The sequence below is a fragment of the Cynoglossus semilaevis genome, chromosome 5, assembly GCF_000523025.1.
Source record: "Cynoglossus semilaevis isolate Cse_v1.0 chromosome 5, Cse_v1.0, whole genome shotgun sequence".
NCBI classification, from domain to species: Eukaryota; Metazoa; Chordata; class Actinopteri; order Pleuronectiformes; family Cynoglossidae; genus Cynoglossus; species Cynoglossus semilaevis.
In genome coordinates, this window is record NC_024311.1 from 16,045,520 (window position 1) to 16,065,685 (window position 20,166).

The 20,166-nt window shown below is 38.7% G+C and overlaps 1 long non-coding RNA gene across 4 annotated transcripts in view; it reads left to right on the forward strand.

The window, feature by feature from the left end:
* The window catches only part of LOC107988562 (uncharacterized), a 55,099-nt gene that overhangs the window by 25,843 nt on the left and 9,090 nt on the right, over window positions 1-20,166 (forward strand). For all 4 annotated transcript variants that reach the window (XR_003049759.1, XR_003049761.1, XR_003049760.1 and 1 more), the window contains one exon: window positions 5,841-6,003. This is a non-coding gene — a long non-coding RNA (uncharacterized LOC107988562). The remainder of the gene's footprint in view (window positions 1-5,840; window positions 6,004-20,166) is intronic.

The window sequence follows — 20,166 nt, forward strand, 5'->3', positions numbered from 1 at the left end:
ATATATATATATATTAACAAATAAAAACACATCTACTTGCTGTTTTTCTGTCACAGCAGAGAAACAACAAAAGATTTATCATATGTAGGAATGTTGATAATAAATTAAATTACAATCATTATTATTAATGATTAATCATGATTAATCCACAGCTATCCTGCGATTCATTATACTTTTATTGTTGTATACAGAACTTTTCTTCAACCTTGCCTTTTTTGAAGGTGCTTCATCAATCAAATTGAATTGAACTGAAACACATCTTTTGTTGTGTTGCTGTAATGGACTGAAGACCTGACCAGGGTGTAGCAGCCCCGTCCAATGACGTGGGTCTGGTACAAACACCCCTTCACCTTCTTTCTGGAATAGGAAGAGTACAAAGTATTAATACACAGGTTTGTTGTGTGTGAAATACGTGTGGAAGCTGCCAAATGAGGACAAAACCCTGAAACAAGAGACGCCTGGAATTGACAAACCTCAGACAGTGGCCAACAAGCAGCATTGAACTCTGGGGCAGAAAAGTCTGCCCTCAGGCTGTAATTTGTTGATGTTTTAGCTGGAGCTGGACTGCTGCAGCCGAGAGCACCAGGCTTAGCAGGTCGCTCTCTCTCCCTCTCTCCCTCTCCCTCTCTCTCTCTCTCTCTCTCTGTGCATGTGAGTTAAGAGTGCAGAGTTCATAACACTGCCTTGCCATTTCATAGAAAATTGCTAGCAGGTGGGTCAGGTAAGCCTTCCAAATCCAGCAGCAACTTTAATCATCCTTAAAAAGAGAAATCGCTGCTGAGGAGTTTGATGGCTATTAGAAATGTGTGTTGCACCTTCAGAAATCATCTTTTATTCCCAAATACTCATAAAACATTTGTGTCAGATCAGTCAGACAGAGCGGTTTGAAGTCAACCCTACTTTGTTGTGTAAAGGTGAAGGAGTTAATTAGGTGATGAGGAGGTGACTGATGCTGTGTATACACAGCACACATGACAGGGAGAGAAGTCAAGTGGGCCGCTAATCATGCCCTCCACCCCCATTACTGCTGCATTCATCTCCAACCACATGCTTTTGAAGTCATGCTTGTCAGGAGCCTCATGACACACACACGCGCGCACACACACACAAACGTTTTTCATCTCACACAAACACACACTACGCTATTGGATTTTATTGAATAGGTAATCTTTGTGTTGTGGAGTTGATCACAGATGCAGTGCTGCCCGTCTGTGTTTGTTGTTTTTAAATCATTGGTCCACCAATGAGCTTTTGGTTGTGACTCATCTCTTTATATACAGGTTGTTTTTTGTTTTTTTTTGTTTTTCATCTCAGTCTAAATGTAACTTTTGCCCAAATAGCAACAAGAAGCAGACTCGTGTGTTAAAAACTCAAAGATAAAATTACTGTAAATATTCTACCATGACATTCATCCAAAGTTATCTCTGTCATACAGGTTTGGATCAGGACATGACAAATACAGTTATCAAATGTAAATATCTGATGCAGATGGACCTAAATGTACCTAATGTAGATGTGTATTGGCTTGGAATAAACTAATGACTGACTTAATTCAGTCTTAGAAACCCTAACTGTGGCTGGACTCTGAGTCACTATTCACAACTTCCTGAAAGAAGAGAGTGGTAGTTTGTTGTTTGGCCATGAGCAGCTCAAGCTAACCAAGTTAGCCAAAAAAAAATTTGCACTTTGGGATGTAAACAGAACATCTGCTGCTTTTTAAGACAGTAGTTTATATATATATATTTCTTATTTAAAACTGCTGGTGTCTGTAAAGTGCCTGGAGGACTTTGTGTTCTGTTCAAAATTTTGAAAGATCCGATCCAAGTTGATGCAAAACAAAATTTGAAAAAAATGACAATTCCACTTTGGATGGCTTTGGCTTAGTGTGTCTTTGCATGGACTCATCATGATTTAAGGTTTGTTTTTATTGGGTTGACTGATCCTCAAAATTTGGCATAGTGCTTAATAAAAAGTTGTTCTCAAGTTGTTCTGCTGTTCTCAATTGCTTTTGAACAAAAAAATTAAAAAGTTCAAAAATGATTTATGGTTCTGTATCATCTTAATCAGATCAGAAAAGTCCTTTATTAGACCCATAGTGATGATTTTCACAACTGCAGATGACATCATATATTATATATTATTATATATATATATTCCTTCCTTCCTTCCTTCCTTTTTTTTTCCTGCGTCTCATAAACCAAACTAGGTACAGCCATAGCCACTTTAAAAGTAAATACCACTGACCTTCTGTTGAATGCTAGCTTGTGTTAGCAGGGTCCCTGGTGTAAATGATACAGGGGTCGGAGAACCTTGTTTTTCCACCGTGTCTCCCAAAGCTCTTGTACTGTCTGCGTGGTTCCCCTGTCACCTCTGCAGCTCAGAAATAAAATAATCCTCAGATGAAGTGCAGAGTTCAGCAATTACACCCTGACAGCGTTACTTTAGCCTGATGGCAAGTGTTGTTTTATTCACCCTCTGCTCCTGGCCTTTCTTTTTTCTCTGCTGCAGTGAATGAGGGAATTCTTTACTTATTTCCATTAACTGCACTGCTGCTCAATCTTTGGTGCCTGGAGCATTACCGCTGTAGCTAGGATTGTCTTCTAGTAGTTCTGCTTCAGTGATCCTGGATGGAACATGGCACTTACATTAATGTAACCATGTAAATAGCTGTCTACATGAGGGGAAACAAGCCGGATAAAAAAAAACACTGCACATTTATTGCCCCTGTGACGGCGGGAATTACAACAGCCTTCATTGTTTTAGCCTTAAATGGCCAATTCTGTTACAGACTAATGTAATTATGTGGAGAACCCAAACAGAACATTAGATGGAGAGAACAAATCAAGGACGTATAAAACGCTGACAGGGGGTTTTCACCGAGCAGTAGAGTAGAGGGCGACGGTGAGTAAACCACAGGGAGGCATCCAGTGGTTTTACCATGGTTGGTGTTGTACACCAGTGACTTTTACCTTTTTTTTTTAATATAATTTTTTACGTAGCCTTTTAATACCCACACAGTGGAAGAGTTGTAAGTTGTGTTGCCTAACAGTTTGACCCCTAGTTTCGTATGCTTGTTCCCACATAGTTTTACGATACATTTGTTTTTTTAATTGTAATTTATTATAATATATTTGTATCACATATTTTTAATTATTTATTTTTAATGGAGTTAAATAATAAATGCAAGGTTATTAAAATAAATAAATTCAAATAAATTTGCACCAAATCTGCATTAAATTCTTTTGCCCATCTGAAACCAGGCTGCAATAGCTTCATGGTCACATAAAGGGGCCCACACCTCAGTCTGAGAACCACTGCCTTAAGCAGTGCAGTCGTCACTAAACGCCATAGAAAAGGCTGAGAGTGGAGGGTCCTGCTCTTCATTTCTGCTGCTACATTAGGTGTTTATTTTATGACGACTTACTTAAGGAGAACACACATTAAATTAACCCAGTCCATGCAGAGCTTTTCTCATGGTGTTCGTTGATGACTTGGAGAACATTACTTACTCAAACCTCCACTGGACAAATCCAAATTATAGACACACATAAAAGAGCCATTATAGAAAAAGTCATCACTGCGTTCTGTTCCCGTCACCGGCTGCAGCCTGGACCTCCATCCTGATGTGCTCAGTAATTCAAACCTCACTGCTGTTTTTGTTAGTGCAGAAGACAACAATTAGCAATAAGTAAAGCAGTGTTCTTAAAGTTGCAGTTGCAATTAATTTATGCCTACCACAAGGCTGCTGTTCCATCATAACCAAACAGGCCATGGTGGTGGTGTTTCTGCCAACACATTATGAAAGGGCAGGTTTTAATAACCTTAAAGGTGGACCACTTCACTCTGCATGTAACTGGCTAAAAAAGGTAAATAAAAGTTTTTAAAAATGGGGTACTGGCGTGGATTTCTCCAGCTAAATATAAATTTAAAGCTAAGTATAAATTACTAAAATTCACATCTGTGAAGTTGTTGGTCCTAGTATTGGTTGGTATTTAAAAACAAGTCACAGTCTTTTTGTTTTTGTTTTTTTTATAGGCTAACTCAAGCAAAAACAGTTAATTTACAATTTATTTTTTTATAGGTTAACTCAAGCAAAAACAGTTAATTTACAATTACATTTACATTTAACCTAACCTACTAACTATTACTATATTAAAAAAACTTTCCGTCACTTCAAAATGTGCCACAAAAGATGGTTAGATAAATACAGAAATGAATAACAGTTTAAATAAAACAATAAACAATAAATAAAATCACCTGAAAATCACTCAGAATTGATTGTGTTGATTCAGAGCTGCTGAATATGAAGATATGTTTACCTTTACAGAAAGAAACAACTAAATGTTAGCTAACCTGAGAACCAGCCCCACTCTCATATCAGTGATTGAAATTTTTTTATTGTGTTTCATGATAACTCATCCTCTCTGCTAAATGTCCTTAGGTTTAAACAATAACATTTCATGTGTGGCGAATGTGAGCGGTGACAAGAGGAGAAGACATTTCCATTATTATGCAACTTTTACAGCTTTCCTAAAGGGACTCTGTAACAATATTAATTTTCGGCGGCGCTTTCCATCATGATAATGAATGGCAGTAACTTATCCTGGGACATAAATCTGGCAAGCTCCAACAGCACTCTGACACAGCATTTAATTACAAGGCGTGTCTAATTGAAAGAGACCCCTGAAAATAGTGGAATGTCTCTTTGGCTGTAGCAGGGTTAAAAAACTTAATTAATTATGAGGCACCTCCCTTCCTCTTTATTCTGAGTCAGTGGCGGCTCTGCCTCAGTGAGCTGATGACATTTTCAGCCTCCCTTTCATCCTTCAGAGAAATGAATGGCCCGGCAAGAGCGTTATCAAATGAGCTGTAGAGGCAGCCAGTGAATATGTCATTGAGTGTGACTGCTCCCTGAGTGAATTGTGATTTATCTGTACGCCTCCAGGCTCGTGTAAACTCACTTGCTACCCCAAACCCTCCCACCCAGTAGTTGACAAGATCAGTAGATCATTTGTGGGATCTATAGGTGAAGTGAGAGCTAATGTAGCATGTACTTCCGTAGCCCCAGCTCCTTACTTCACCCACTTCGAGAGTACCCTTGTTTTTGACCCCAAATGCCCCCACCACCCACCCACCCCTACGGTATCATCATTACCTAACTATCACACACAAAGATAGGATTTATTCCTAGAAGGGTAGCGGAAGGCTCGGGGAAATATCCCTGACCAAGAACTTGGCTTATTACAAAACTCAGATGGAATGACACAAATTAAATTTCTCTGTTAATTTAGTCTGATGATTTTGGATAAACTACAGCATCGCAGATGAAAAGATCAAAGTTAGACAGAATGAAGAAAAATACAAACAAAAACACACCGTAACAGGTATTATTACAACTGTAGTATAAAGTACCCCAAAAAGTTTTGTTTTTGAGATTTTTTATTTTATACAATTTGATACGTTTTTTGGCAACATTTTAATCACAACCATGTTCATTCAAGAGACAAAAACACATTTGGCCATCAATATTTTAAAAACAGAACACTAGAGGCAGCTCCTCTGTCTGTATAGCAAATATGATAGACATGTTTGTTTTTAGGCTTAGGTATTTTTAACTGCATCCAACAGAAAGTTTTACTGTGTATTAACAGCACATAACTGACATGATTGTAGTCAGTACAAGATAAACAAGAGCTATTCCTTTTGTTTTTTAAGTTCATTAAACATTAGCAAGGTCATTATTCATTATTCAATACAGACATTGATATTCATTCTGCTCCAAATGATTATTGAAAATGTTTTTTTGTTTTATGACATCTCATTTTCATCTCACATTTCAGAAATGACGATGGTTACAGAGCCAACATCATGATAGTCCACATCTCCTCAGACTAACCTCCATCAGGAGGCCACAGCCGTCCATGTCTCGCTGTTCCACAATAGTCTTCAGACTTCCGTTTGAGCTCCATCTCTGTCGTGGCTAAGTGTCATGTGAAGAGACAGGTAATTTCCATTTTTGATGAAGCTTTCCTGCATTTTTTATTTGTCTGTGAAATTAAAGACTTACTTAATCATTGTGGATGGTAGCGGGACTAAGCAGATGTGCTCATGTGTTCCTGATTGCATTAGAACCGATGTGGCGTGGCGTGATGGATATTTAATAGCGGTGCTGTCCCCCTGTATCACGTCACAGAGTCTGACACACACACACACACACACACACGGAGGCAGTACAGTTCATACAGACGTGCTTTAATTATTAGCCCCATAATGTGAACTTTTCATGAGAGTAGAGGTAGAGAGAGTAGAAAGTACACACAGTAGCAGCACCAGGACACGCATGGACTCAGAGATGGTTACCGAAGGTTCAGAATGAGTTAAACAGACATCTGATGATGATCAGACATTTGATGATGTGGTATCAAACTGACATGTCATGTCCGATTTGTCTGCGCCGCTTTCTTCTCCACACGCCTCATGGTCGGGCCCTAATTGCTGTGTGTATAACTCCAGAGTGTGTGAAGAGCCCAGGGCAGCCCTGTAGTGCCCCAGGCAGTGTGCTGATCAGACCTCTCCCTCTGCTGGGCTAAACCGTCATCTTCTACAGCAATGGGGTTTTTTTTATGTGTGTGTTTTCCCCCATATTGCAGCATAAAACCGACTCTATTAAATAAAAAAGATCAAATGTTGGCCCAGCCAATATGAAGAAGTCCAAAGAAACAGAACATTTGTGCACCGGAGTTAAATTCACCGCTAAGTTTGTTCCTGATAATACAGAGCTGTAATGAAGAGACCAGAAATGGAAATAAAGAGGAAAGATGAGAGCAGAGGCCAGCAGAGAGTGATTATGGGAGAGAGAACAGCCACTCTTATGTTGGCACCTCCAGCGTGCGGGCCATCTGCAAAGAAGGCCTGGAAGGGAGCATGACAATGCTAATCACTGCCATGGAGGCCTGACTGGTGGAGATGAATGGCCATCGCTGCCTCTGAACACACTTAGTGGCGCTCATCACACAATGTTTTTGTCTCGGCGTGCCAGGTCCACAAGCCTCCGCCGGCCCCGCCCTTTTCCTGTACACACTCTATCACTCAGTGGAGACATGTGTATGGCTTCCTGTCAATTCAGGAAGTCTTGGTTCATGTCCCAGCCACATTAATGGACCAAGCACTTTCGCTAAGTAATTTCCTATTTCCCTATTGAAGCAATTGTTTTTGGCCATTCTCATTCATCACCCCCCAACCCAACTCCCTAAAATGAGATCATTATCTGGTCTTGTTTCCGTATGACTGGCCTCCTCTCCGTCTCCTCTCCTCCAGTTGATTCTTAATACCAAAAATCCACAATTTTATCTTTTGCAAATTTGGTTTTCTTCTGGTCAGTGTCTATGAGAGAATAATCTGAGGGGTTGACACAAACTTTGTTTTCCTGGATGCTCAACGCTTGTCACAAAGAGCCAGTGTGCTGAAGTGTAGCCTGAGGTCAAATCAAATCATTAGAGCAAGTGAAAATGTCTTGAGGACAAACTTGATTTAAAGACGCATGTATTTCCATGACTGATCAATCAGATCACACACAGAACCGTCTGGTTAAAACCATAGTTCTAGAGGGTGTTTACTTGAGACCATAAGACTGGGCTCAGACCGTGTCAGTGTTTGGAGTTTTCTGAATGGAAGTCACACAGTCTCAACTTTTGTTTCTAATGGTTTCCAGCTGTATTGCGGCTCATTGTCATCTTCTGGGGAGTTTGTTTTTGCGGGGGTCTCCCAGTAAGAGACTGTGATGAGGAGCAGCTGCTTGGCAGCCTGCTTCACATTGACCCTTCAGTTATTGATAACCAGTGAACGTCTGTGTTCTTTGATAAGAAAAAAAAGAACCATTTCATGTCATATTAAAGTCTGTGGTCTGGCACCGACTGCAGCAGCTGCACAACACAGAGTCATGGAGATGTGGAGAAATGTTAGATGTTGTTAGATTGTTGGTCCATGTCGGGCTTATGAGGTGAATATTAATCATCTCTATACCTCTGCTTTGTACTTTGAAAATCTTAAGATTTAAGTAGAAACTTCAATTTTTTAGTACAATTTTTTTATAGTACTGTTTTTCATTCTTAAAATGTGACTTTGATGGTTAAAGAATGATAAAACTAAATGAACTAAGTGACCACCGTCATGTTGGAGCCACATGTTTGACATCATCGGACAGCAGACAAACAAAATATAATTTCTCCCTCTGAAATATCGAAGAGCTTTTTTTGATCTGCGATAAAACATATTTTGTTTTGTTTTTTTTAATCAATATTGTCAGGTTGGTTGGTCCATAAAAATCAAAAGCATTGTCCGTGTTTTCATTTTTCTCTAGAGAAATAATTTGACTTTAACCTCGTTTGTGAGACTTGTACATCATGAGTCAATAAGGGAGAGAGAGCAGCCACTGCTGGACATCTGAGGAATTGTTCTCGAAAGACTTTTACTGTATTTTTATTATTATTATTATTATTATTATTATTATTATTATTATTATTATTATTATTATTATTATTATATTAAATTTATATATTTTTTTAACTCTTTTTCTGAAGGTTTGCGCTGCCCCAGCTCAGCGTTAATATTGGACCCAATGGGAGAGCACTTCATTATCATGCGCTCTTGCTTTTCAAAATCCAATCCCAAGTAGGAAATAAAAGCCCGGACAACTGCATTACTGTCCAGCCTGTCAGCTTTGTTAAATATAAGCTCCATCCTGGCTGCCAGAGCTTTAAAAGCTGAGCTGGCAGAGCGCAGGACTGGAAGTGACAAAAGCAAGAAAAAAAAATCTGCAGCTGCAAATTCAGCAGAGGAAAATGAACACTTAAAATGCATTTTTATACAGTTGCAAGAAGTGAATTCTGTTCTCTGTGAGCGAGATTTCAGAAGAGTCCTGGGATACAATCAGCCATTCTGAAGTTTTGGCCCATCAGTACAATGAGAGGCAAGTCCACATACAGCAGAGAGCAATAACATTCATGTTGCCTCAAGTATTGAGTAAAATATGAAATAGCAGGTAAATAATTCATTTTATTTTTTGCAAAATAATAAACTTTGACATGAAAAAAGTCACACATGAATCATTTGATGTGATATAATACAAAACAAATGTCAACATTGGTAACATCATTGCTAAACTTTTTTGTTGTTCTTGTTGTTGTAAATGTGATTGCTCCTCCGTGCTCCTCAGTTTAGTACTGGGTTTACTGAGATACGACTTCAGTCTTCTTCTTCTTCTTCTTTTTCTTCTTCCTCTGAGGACATTGTCCTTTTATGTGCTCCTGATATTCTCTCCCCCTGATTGGCTCTCAGCAGATGGTGGTTCTTATCTTCACTGAGGGAGAATCCCTTTAGTGGTAGACATGTATCTGTGTGTGTTTCATGTCATTATGACAACCTGAGCGATCACATATGAAACATCTATAGATTCAATCAAAGTCCATCTTTAGGTGATGCTGCACCACATCAATGCATTTAGACGTATTTCTTCCATATTCACTGACTTGCTTGATAGACACACAGTATGGCAGAGAATACTGTTTAAGCAGAGGCGCCCACTGGGAACACAGCCTACTTTGTACCTATGCTACACTGGGGCGCATAAATAAACAAGTGAACTGGCTTCAACTGTATAATTGGAACACAATGATATTCCCTCATTGGTCAGATTCTCTGTAGGATTGACCAATCCATACTCATGGATATGGACTTGTTTTGATCTCCTGAATAGAAATCCACAGAGAACAGTGTTGTTTCAGCGTGAAGGAGTATGGAGGCAGAGAAGAAAAAAAACAAACACTTAATTGTATTCATTCTTACACCTGTAAAAGTCAAAGTAACATTTTCTTATATTTACAGCTTAATCAATAACTTGGCTAAAAGCTTGAGCTTCATGATCCCAAACTGTGAATTCTGCCAACACACAAAACTGAGGATTGGTTTTAATCTCCTGACACTGCAAAAACAAAATTAAAAATAAAGGGATTTGAAGGAGATAAGATACAGTAAAGATGAACAAATTAAAAAAAAAAGTTGATTTTAAGAAATAAGTAAAAGTGTTTTTAAATATTAATTTACATTTTCTTGTATAGATTTCTATATGTTTTCCTCCTCTAATTAGTTGGCCTAAAAGGAAGCGTAGAATAAAAAATATCATAAATCTTTGGTAATGTTACATTTGAAAACACTGTTGGATTGATCTAGAGAAATCTTAGCCACCAAAATGCAGAGTTACCATTACATTTCCGAAACAAAAAAAAGTTATATATATATATAAAATATATAATATAATATATAGTATATATACAATACTATGTATATATTTTTTTGTTAAGTAGTTTTGGAAATGTAATGGTAACTCTGTAGTACAAGAGTAAGACAAAAGACAAATGAAGATTTTGATGCAGCAAAATTAAAAAAAGAATTCTAAAACAGTTCTACTTTGAATTAACACTTGTATTCTGTTACATGAATCTGTGCAGTTTACTGTATATTTGTCTAATTAATAACACATGAGTGATTGTGAAGCCGGGCCTTCTGCAAAAACAGATAAAAGTTTATAGAAAGAGTTTAAACTTTGGGAGAAAAAAAAACTGATCTGAATGTTCAGTTAAATATGGAGTCATTTTTCTCTCTCTTTTTTAATGTTGCTGCTACACTTGCATCGCTTCATATGAATCATTACCAGTGCAGCAGCACAAAAAAGCATGAGCAGAAGCGTCCAGCTACAATGTGGTAAAAGATGAGGAACTCGCCAGTTTTCCAGCCATTTACTCCAAACCTTTGCTGAAAAGTGCTCCACATTGAGCCATCAAATGATCGAGGTGAAAATATTTGCTTTTATCACCCATCTATTTGAACGCCGGCCACATCCCTGGCAAAGTAAAATGCTCAGTGTCTAGTGTAGCCATCACATTCTCTTGCTGTGCATGTCATCGTTTCCAAATAATTTACCAGCTGCAATTAGCTGGTTCCAGTTGTCACCGCAGTACTGCGTGCAGTCTTTAGGGGAGGGGAGTTAATGTATTAGACGGAAATAAAAGAGTGCATTTAAAGATGTATATGTGCCGGGCTACGTATGCATCACTGATGATTGCATTGAAAATAAAAATGACCTCTGCCTGACAAATTAGGAGTAAACCTGTTTGACAGTCGCCGTCTGGTTTGAACAAATGCGAGACGTTGAGAAATTGTTTGACACACTCTCATAAAAGCAAGTGGCGACAACCCATCCTTTAGCATGTGGTAATGGCCCCTCGTTGTTAGATTCAATGGAAAAAGCCATTCATACTGTTATGTGATGGAAAAGAAAATTGAATCCTTTTGATGTTATAAATGTGTCTATTACCGTATTTGCGGACAAAATTTCTATGGAAATTATAGAGAAAGAGTGATTCTCCGGAGGAAATGTTTGGGAATGACATATTGGATTCTACTGCTGCCTGGATATCTATATAGAGCGTACATTCTGTAAAGAAAAAAAAAATCCACCACTGTATGATTTTTCACTGGGCTGAAAGGCTAAAATTACTATCCTATATACACACAGAATACATTCACAGGAGAAAGGTTAATGGTCAGATATTTCTTATGTTCTAATGAACAGCCTCTCCATTTCACTGCTAAACTTATGATAAACTTTTCACCAGATGACGTCTGTCTGCAGCTACTGTCACAGGTCAGAGAAAGGTCACAGCCAGGTTGGCTCATTTTGACGTCAGGACAACAATTTAAAAGACATGATAGAGTTGTGTTTCCACACAGGCAGTTTAATAACGGCACCAGGAATGTTGTTCAGGAAATATCCCTCAGGTGTCTCTCTTTACAGATGAAGAACATTTGAAAATCTTTACATTTCTACATCAACATGTTCATAGTTTTAGGTTTGACACTAGTTTATTTTCACAGATTTTTAAAATGTGGAAATTAATAATTGTTTTATTTAAAAAAATCATTAATTTTTACAGATGTTTTTAAAACTGTGGTTAAAAAAGTCAATATGTCGTTTAATGAAAAAAAACAAATTTGCCGCAAATTATAGTTTCCTACTTTCCATAGAGATTTTTATGAAAATATTTAAATTTATAAATGTACCAGTTTACTACATTTTAGTGTTTTTTTTTTTTTACACTTTCTGGTTTTATTTTTTGAATTACCACTTATTTTATGTTAGTCAAATGTTGGTATATTAACTGGTGGCTGGTCGTCAATGAATACCAACAAAAGTTAAAATTTGGGACATATTTCACTTCTTTCTGAATGTCTTTTTTATTCCCAGTTATTTCACCACAAACCACCATTAAAAATAATATCATTTTATATGATTTTAAATCTTTATCCCTACTGCTAAAATGCTGTGCTACTCATTCATCAATCTGTTATTTTCTACTCTCATTAAAATCTCAGTCATTTCCTGTTTTTATGAATCTATGATAAGAAAAAAAAAACCTTAACATGTAGCAAAACTGCAGCCAAACATTAAAAAACCTGCAAAAGGAATCTACATTCAAGGTAGCACACCTCATAATTTAACCCATCGTTGAACACAAGCTGCTTTCTGATCACTACACCACAACATTATTCAATTGCCTTAATGAGTGCATTTAAAGACTATTCAGCTATAGCCGTATTTGATGTTTCCAGGCCTGTTGTAAAACATTTTGAAGTCTCAGCAAATGGTTGTAATAGCTCCCTTTCAAAATGGTGATAACGATTATGGATGTATTCAAATGAAATTAAATCTCAAAGCCTGTGATTCCAGTCAGTGTGACTAACTCCGGCGCATCAATCATTTTCCCGTCGCTAACGGGAACGCTGTCAATTTCCTTGGTGGTACTTTTGATGTCCAACACAAAGGGATAATAATTGCTTTAATTCAAAGGTACACTTTATACTCCCAACTTCAATAAAACCTCAGTCCAGGATCAAAAGAGTTATGTGTCAGTTATGGAGCGGTGTAGTCCCCGACTATGAGAAGATTGTAAATAGAAATGCAGATGGCACGTCATTTTTCTGCTCTTATCACATTCAAGGATGCGCGCGGTTTATAATCCTGTGGAATTTAACATTAAACGCGTCGTGGTTCTAAATAAGTCTGTCAGAAATGTTCTGAGGAGTTAAGTTTGAATGAAACAACACAGGCACAGGTTTAAATGTCTCGCTGCTCGGGGGGAAACGGTCGAGGCTGGACGGAATGGTGTTGTCATCCTCCACATACATCTCCAGGACAGTTCCATCTTTAATAACTGTTGTTGTCAATGTGATGGATGTGACCCGAGGACAACGGGATATTAATTTGCATGTGATTAGCAAGACGGTGATTGAGTGGTTACAGAAGTGGCGTGCTGTGGTGTGTTGTTGCCATGTCATAAGGTTGTCATCCGGCGTGTGTGTCGTGAGAGTCTGAGTGATTGCATGTGTGTGTGAGTGTGTGTGTATTTGAGTGTAAAACAAGCTCAGTGGCTGCAGGTGTGAAAGTAGCCCAGGCTGTGAACACCACACACTCCCTCATCCTCTCTCACTTCCTCTCCCCCTCATTTTCTCTGATTTGGTTTTTACACTGCTGCAACACAACTCATTTGCATCTGCTCCTGACACCCTTGTTCCAGTCACAAGCAGCCCCTCCAACCATCCGTTCCTCCTGCCCCGACTCCCCCCGACCCCCACATCAACACATTTACAGAACCACCCTCTTTTCAAGTTTTCCGTCTACAGTTTGTACTGGGATAAGGAAAGTGCCAAAAGTGTGGAATCTCTCAAATGTAACAGTGAACTAAACTATAGTCAATGCTGCAGTACTACTATCAGGTAAGAAATACCCTTTAGTCCTAATGTGCATGGTTTAAACCTAACATGACTCTCTCTGACGTTTACAAAAGGTTCATTATTTTTTAAGGAATTGAAAAATCAGCGTTACATTTTTGAACGTTGTTTTTATAATTAGGTAATAAAGTAGTGTGTTTTCACTGTAGGTTTCATAACAGAAATAATCATGTAAGCCATGTGTTCATGCATTCCTTTGTAACAATGTAAAGGCCTTGACTACGCACTGTTGACGTCTGTGTCTGGTGGTGTTGAGAGACAGCTGTCTGTCCACGTGTTGCTGTCCATGGTGCTGAAACACCACAGCATTTTATTTTTTCTATTTAGACGAGTTTGGCAGCAAAGGTGACAGAGGAAAACGGATGAGGAAAACGGATGACTCGTCTTGTCTTTGTATTGTGTGTCCTGCTTTGTTCCACTTACATGTGAGATATTTTGTGTTTTGAAAAGCTCTTTGACTTTTATTTCATCCTCTCTTAGATCACTTGTGTGTGTTCGAGGAGGTTGCTATAACTCAGTAACATATGTTTCAATTTATGCCAGTGTGTTAACAGCAGACATTCAAGCATGATTGCACAAAGGAAGTGATGATCAAATATTTTAATCCAATTAATTTATCCGAGCAGCAGAATGAGCTGAAGAATTCTGGCAGTTCTGGTCATGGAGCTGTGCTTTTTAGAGCACCGCCATGAAGTTCAATTAGGACAACATAATATAATTAGAAAATAAACCCAGAGACAAGGCAGGATCTGGGCCTGAAAAAAAGATTTTGTAAATCATACTCACAATGGATAAGCAGACATCTTAGACACGTGCCAAACAACTAGACCTATTTATTTAATGCTCCTTAGTGCTGTAGATTATTTGCAGATTAAATTAACAGATTTTGAGCCTAAAAGGACGTTGCTATACGTTCCGCAGCACATTCAGAAAATGTTATTTTAGGACACAGCAATACCACGTGGTACCTATAGGATCAAAGGTGACAGTATAACATTTTATACGCCTTAAGAAAATAGTTGAAGTAACACTTTTGAGACAATTCCAAGCATTTCCAAGTCACAGGTGAGGCTAATTATGTCTTCTTGTGAAAAATAAGTCTGACCTCATACAGCTAGTACAATCAGGCATTGATTTTCTAAAGAGAGCTTGTTTAATAAATTTAGCTACAGTAGCAGGACCAGGTGGTCAATCATTGTCCCATTCTCAAAGCTCTTGATGAGCACGGAGAAAGATCACAGAAATAATACATCATTGTTACGTCTAATTACAGCGTGTCACAGACAAGAGGGGATTTGCATTTTAAACAAGCACTTGTTCTGATTGAGGAACAATTGTTATATATTTCATTAAACGCGAGCCACAAAGAGGGGAGCTCCACGGGAAAGAGCGTTCAGTCTTTCTTTCTCCAGCGTCTCCAGTTGTCAGTTGAAAATATTCTTTAATATATGTGTGTTTGTTTTCATTTCTCTTACACTCATGCGTACTTTGGTGATATTTTCCTTCCGCCCAACTATTAATTTAATCTCCCAGTCTTCTTCAAGGTCTTTCTTCTACCCCCCCACTCTTAGTTCAAGTGAAAATGAGCAAGGGTGTGAGGAGAAAAGGGATAGGAAGAAGAAGTAAAACAAGACGCTGATTCAAATACGCTTTAACTGTTTTTGACTGCTGTTGCACTATTTTCTCTGAGTGGTTTTGAAGCAGGGCTGGGCCGCTTCCTGAATTTCTAACAGCCTCCTCAGTGTCTTTATCTACAATTTCACTTATTTACAGATCACTGGAGGAACATCTGCTCCAACACTTGCCCTAAAGGAGTGATGTTTTGCAATATACCAGTTAATTTTTAATGCTGGAATTCACGTCTCCTTCAAAACAGAAGAATTTTCATACATAAGCTCATTATGATGACAACCAAACAACATTCAATAGCCTGAAAATATACTGAAATTCGAGGGATAAACACAACCCTGCCACACAAACTGCTAGAGAAATGGTATAAATGCTTGAAAAGTTGGCAGAATCACAGCAATAAAAGAAGAAAAAAAAGTTAGAGCAGCATTCTGTTGGAAGTCTAATGTAAGTCTCTGTGGAGAAAGTTAAATGACACAAACTTAACATAAATATAATAATATAATAACACATTTATATTTAATTTATATTTTTGATATATAAAAATATTAGTGTACTAATTGTAAACAGAACACAAATTACTAACAAAAAACAAAACAACTTTTTTAACCCTAAAAAAATGTGAATACAATTATGTCATATTCTGGTTTTACAGTACTGGTTAAAAAATGTAATGTTTCCCTAGTTCTTTAATATCTACACACTCTATGAAAAATATGTACTGCTGCGTTTAGTTGTTTAGAATTAGTGTGTTTTAGCTTCTAAGAAGATTGACTATATACAAATTTCCTGGTAGGATTACTAAATAAAAATCTTCTGCATTTGTGTAAAAACTCAAGGCTACCATACTGTACATTTCCCTATTTTAGGGGATTAGTCGATAATCAACTACAGCACTACCACCAGGTGGTGCTAAATGCTACTTAGTGTACTATTTAAAACCTTGTCCGTGTTAATGTCTGTTTATCTGAAGGTACAGTATCTGTCTCCAAGTCGACCAGTTTCCCACTGTCACTGTTGTCTCCTGAAGTACAGTGTCCACTGGACTGTATTTCTTCTGCATGTTCAATCATTTTTACAGCATTTCTGAACATGGACTCACCTTTGGAGATGTTTCTTCCTTATTTTCTCACCTCATCTTTGTATTTATTCGTTTTTTATCCTTTGTTCCTTCCTTCCTTCCTTCCTTCTTTCCTTCCTTGCATTTATTCTACTGTACTATGGAAAAACACATTTCTTTGAATTAATCAACGAATGACGATAAAGAACCAGTCCTTCGGCCTTTCCTTCCTTCGTTTCCTTACTCCTTCCCATCTGTGTCCACCGTTACCTTCACCACAGAAGAGCCAAACACATATTTTCAGACACAAACTTCTTCACTTTGTGAAGGTCCTCTGTTAAGCTCCTCAGTGAGAGAACATCAGCAGCGCTCCTGACTCTGGTTATGGGTGATGTCATTGTCAACTCATGTCGCCCGTTGTTGCTCTGACAGCTCCTTGTCATCCCCCCTTGTGTGGCGGCTGCATCCATCCAGCATCTCAACAGCACTGCTTCCCCTCTCTGCCAATCACTGTCACGGTGGGTTATACTTTCCCTGGGCTGGGATTGTTCAGAACACAGCCGGTCACCTCACATGTCCACCCTCTTGTAGATTGATACCAAACCAGACCAACGGGCTTCTCTGACCTCCTTCACCCCCCCCCCCCCTTTATTTCCTCAGCTGCTCCAGGCTGGTCAGACGCAGTCTAGTGGCCTGTATTGGCGATACACCAGGATTCAAACAAAAACCTCAAGCCTTTCTACTCTCTCCCTTCTACCTGAGCGTGAGGATCAATATATCGTGAAGCAGAGGTCGCTCCCAGAAAAACAAGAATATGTAAACTTTTGTTTTACACCCTCTGTCTTTGGGAAAAACTTCAAATGGAGGATACATCAAACAGAGAACAGAGCACTTTGATCTGAGTCTGAATGCAATGAAGTTACGTTGCATTAAAATTGAAGAACTGGACTTGAAAACAGAGAACTGCACAGGAGCCTGTATGGAGAACAGAGCAGGGTATTGTGGGGAATATTGTACTATACTTTTGAAGAACACACACTGGAATAAAACCTGTGTATCTCTAAATAATAAACCCATGACAGATCTACCCCGAGGTCTGGAGAAGCCGGAGGATTCAGGATGAGCTTTGACAAATCATTTAACTACCAGATGCTTTTTCTTCGTTGGTATGACTAGGCCGCAGCGTTACTGCCTGTTAAGGTGAAAGGTTTTACTTTGTAATTTGTATGGGAGCTGAAGCAGACGCAACAGTTTTCTAGTGTTCAGCTGCTGCTGACGACGGACATCAATATGTTCTGACAAATGACCGCAGGAGGCAAGACAGAATAATTTACCTCTGATTAAACAGCAGGGCTCTTAACACAGAGCCTGGGTTCAACGGTTAGCACAACTCATTTTTATGCAAGCATATATTATGACCTTACACGGGTGGCGTGGCCTTGTCACCCACACACGCACACACACACACACACACACACACACACACACACACACACACGTGGTACAAACGTGTATGCATGCAGATCAGAAATATCTAATCTATTTATTTTTAATTTTATACTTATATAGTGACTTCAAGTTGGCCTTTTTTTCATTTATTTTCTCCCGTTCACTTGTGTTCTTCATCAATGCCAAATGTTCCCTTCTCTGTGTTCAGTCGCGGAGGTGAAAAGGCAGGACAGCTACAAGAAGTTTACAGATGAATTTGTTAACATATTTGGAGAAGATTAAGTTTGGAGGTGGGCCTACATTTGGGGTGGGGATCTTTTCCATTAGGGTATTATTAAATAATTATAAGCTTGTGAATATTTACTGTGATATCACAGTGACTGTGGCGTGTGACCCACTTTAGACTTGCACATCTGAAAGGAATAAATCCTTTGATAGTTCCTTTGACTGCAGACGCTCTCTGACAGTCAGTTTGGGCTAATAAAAATATGCCTCTCCATTTTCCCCCTCTTTCCCGTCTGGTTGAAGATGCACCTGTTTTTAGTCCATGCCATGTGAGGTCTGAGGTAAATGTGACTGAGTGATGTATCATATAATCTCTTGGACGTATCCGGGGAACCTTATTCCGGGAGAATATGAGGGCGGTCTCCGACATTTATCTGGGAAAGGCAGCTCTGCAATGGAATGGAGAAGAGAGAATCAGACGGAAATGTGTTTGTAAATGGATCTGTCTCTCAGTCATTACTGACATGTCGTGAAGGTGAAGATGAGGTGCTGCTGTTCTAACTCACACAGTTGAAAATAATATTCCAGGTCTGTGGTAAAGCCCGACACATTCACTGAGATATACACGGAGATGTGTATTATCTTGTACTCTTGTCTCTCTCCTTCTCCCAAACACGTACATGCACTCACTGCGGTGAACGTGCTCCAAAGGCTTAGGGAGGATTTGAGCAGAAGAACAAAAACCCCGAGGCTGAGCTCTGACAAAGAGCTGTTAATCTCTCCCACAGTCCCTCTGCTCAATCCTAGTCCCTGTTCAAACCTGGCTCTAACCCGTGTCTTTGGAGATGTTGGGCCACAGGTAGACGGCTCTTCATGATCTACTGTACCTCCCATTGGTATTACCTGCTGTATTAGGCTTCAGGAGCAGCTGTGGGTTCAAATGGTATCATGAGGACCTGGTCCAGTTGAAGTTCCTTCTGCTGACTCTCACAAAAACAGAATTTAACGCACCACTGTTGCTTGCAGTGACAAATCGTTTGACCTGTGGTATGACTGAACATGTTTTAATAACATCATTGAAAAACAAAAAGCAACTGATGCATCAAACAAAGACCATTGAAACCTTTCAGAATTAAAATGTTATATTAATAGGAGTTTGAATCTTTCAAAACATAATTTAACATTTTCACTCCTTTTCATTTGCTGTATTTAAGATTAATACTTTTTAATATTTTTTTATAATCCTTAAATCTGTAAGTCTGTAGCTTTTTTTTAATGCTACTTCAAGAGAACAAAATTTTATAAAAAAAATATAGCTTCTTATCACTGTTTTCCATCCAAGGCATGTCTTTCTGTTGTTTTTTTAAAAAAAAGTTGTTTTCCAGCTCTTATTCTTACCCTTGTTTACCTGACAGTTGCCTTTAATCCAACTCGTAGATATTACTGTTGTTGTAGCCCTACTGGCTGGATGACATAACCTTTGGTGGGCAAAGAGCCATGGGAAACACAACTTATTCTACTTTCTTCCCCCGAGAAGCTCTTGGTTGTGCTTGGCTGCCCTGCTGTGGCTCCTTTGTGCTCCATCCCCAGATGCTGACACACAACTGGGCCTTGTGGGAGCCCAACAGAGTGGCCTCTCTCAGGAGCAGGACTGTTGCTCTTAATCCAACAGGGTCACATGACCTTTCTGTCATCATCCTTTAAAAGACATATAAGACAGACAAAGTAAGTGGATGCAAACCAAGAAAAATAAAAATAATACTATATATATGAAATAAAAAAAAAACATTTTTTATTCTGAGTTTATTGCTAAAACAAAACACTTGACAGAAACAAACTGCCGACAAACACGTAACAAGGCTGCCAAGAGCCCCAATTAGAAAAATGGTTCTTATCACCATTTCCTATCGCTCCTTTAATTGCACTGTGAGTGAGAAGAATGAGGTCCACAGAGAAGA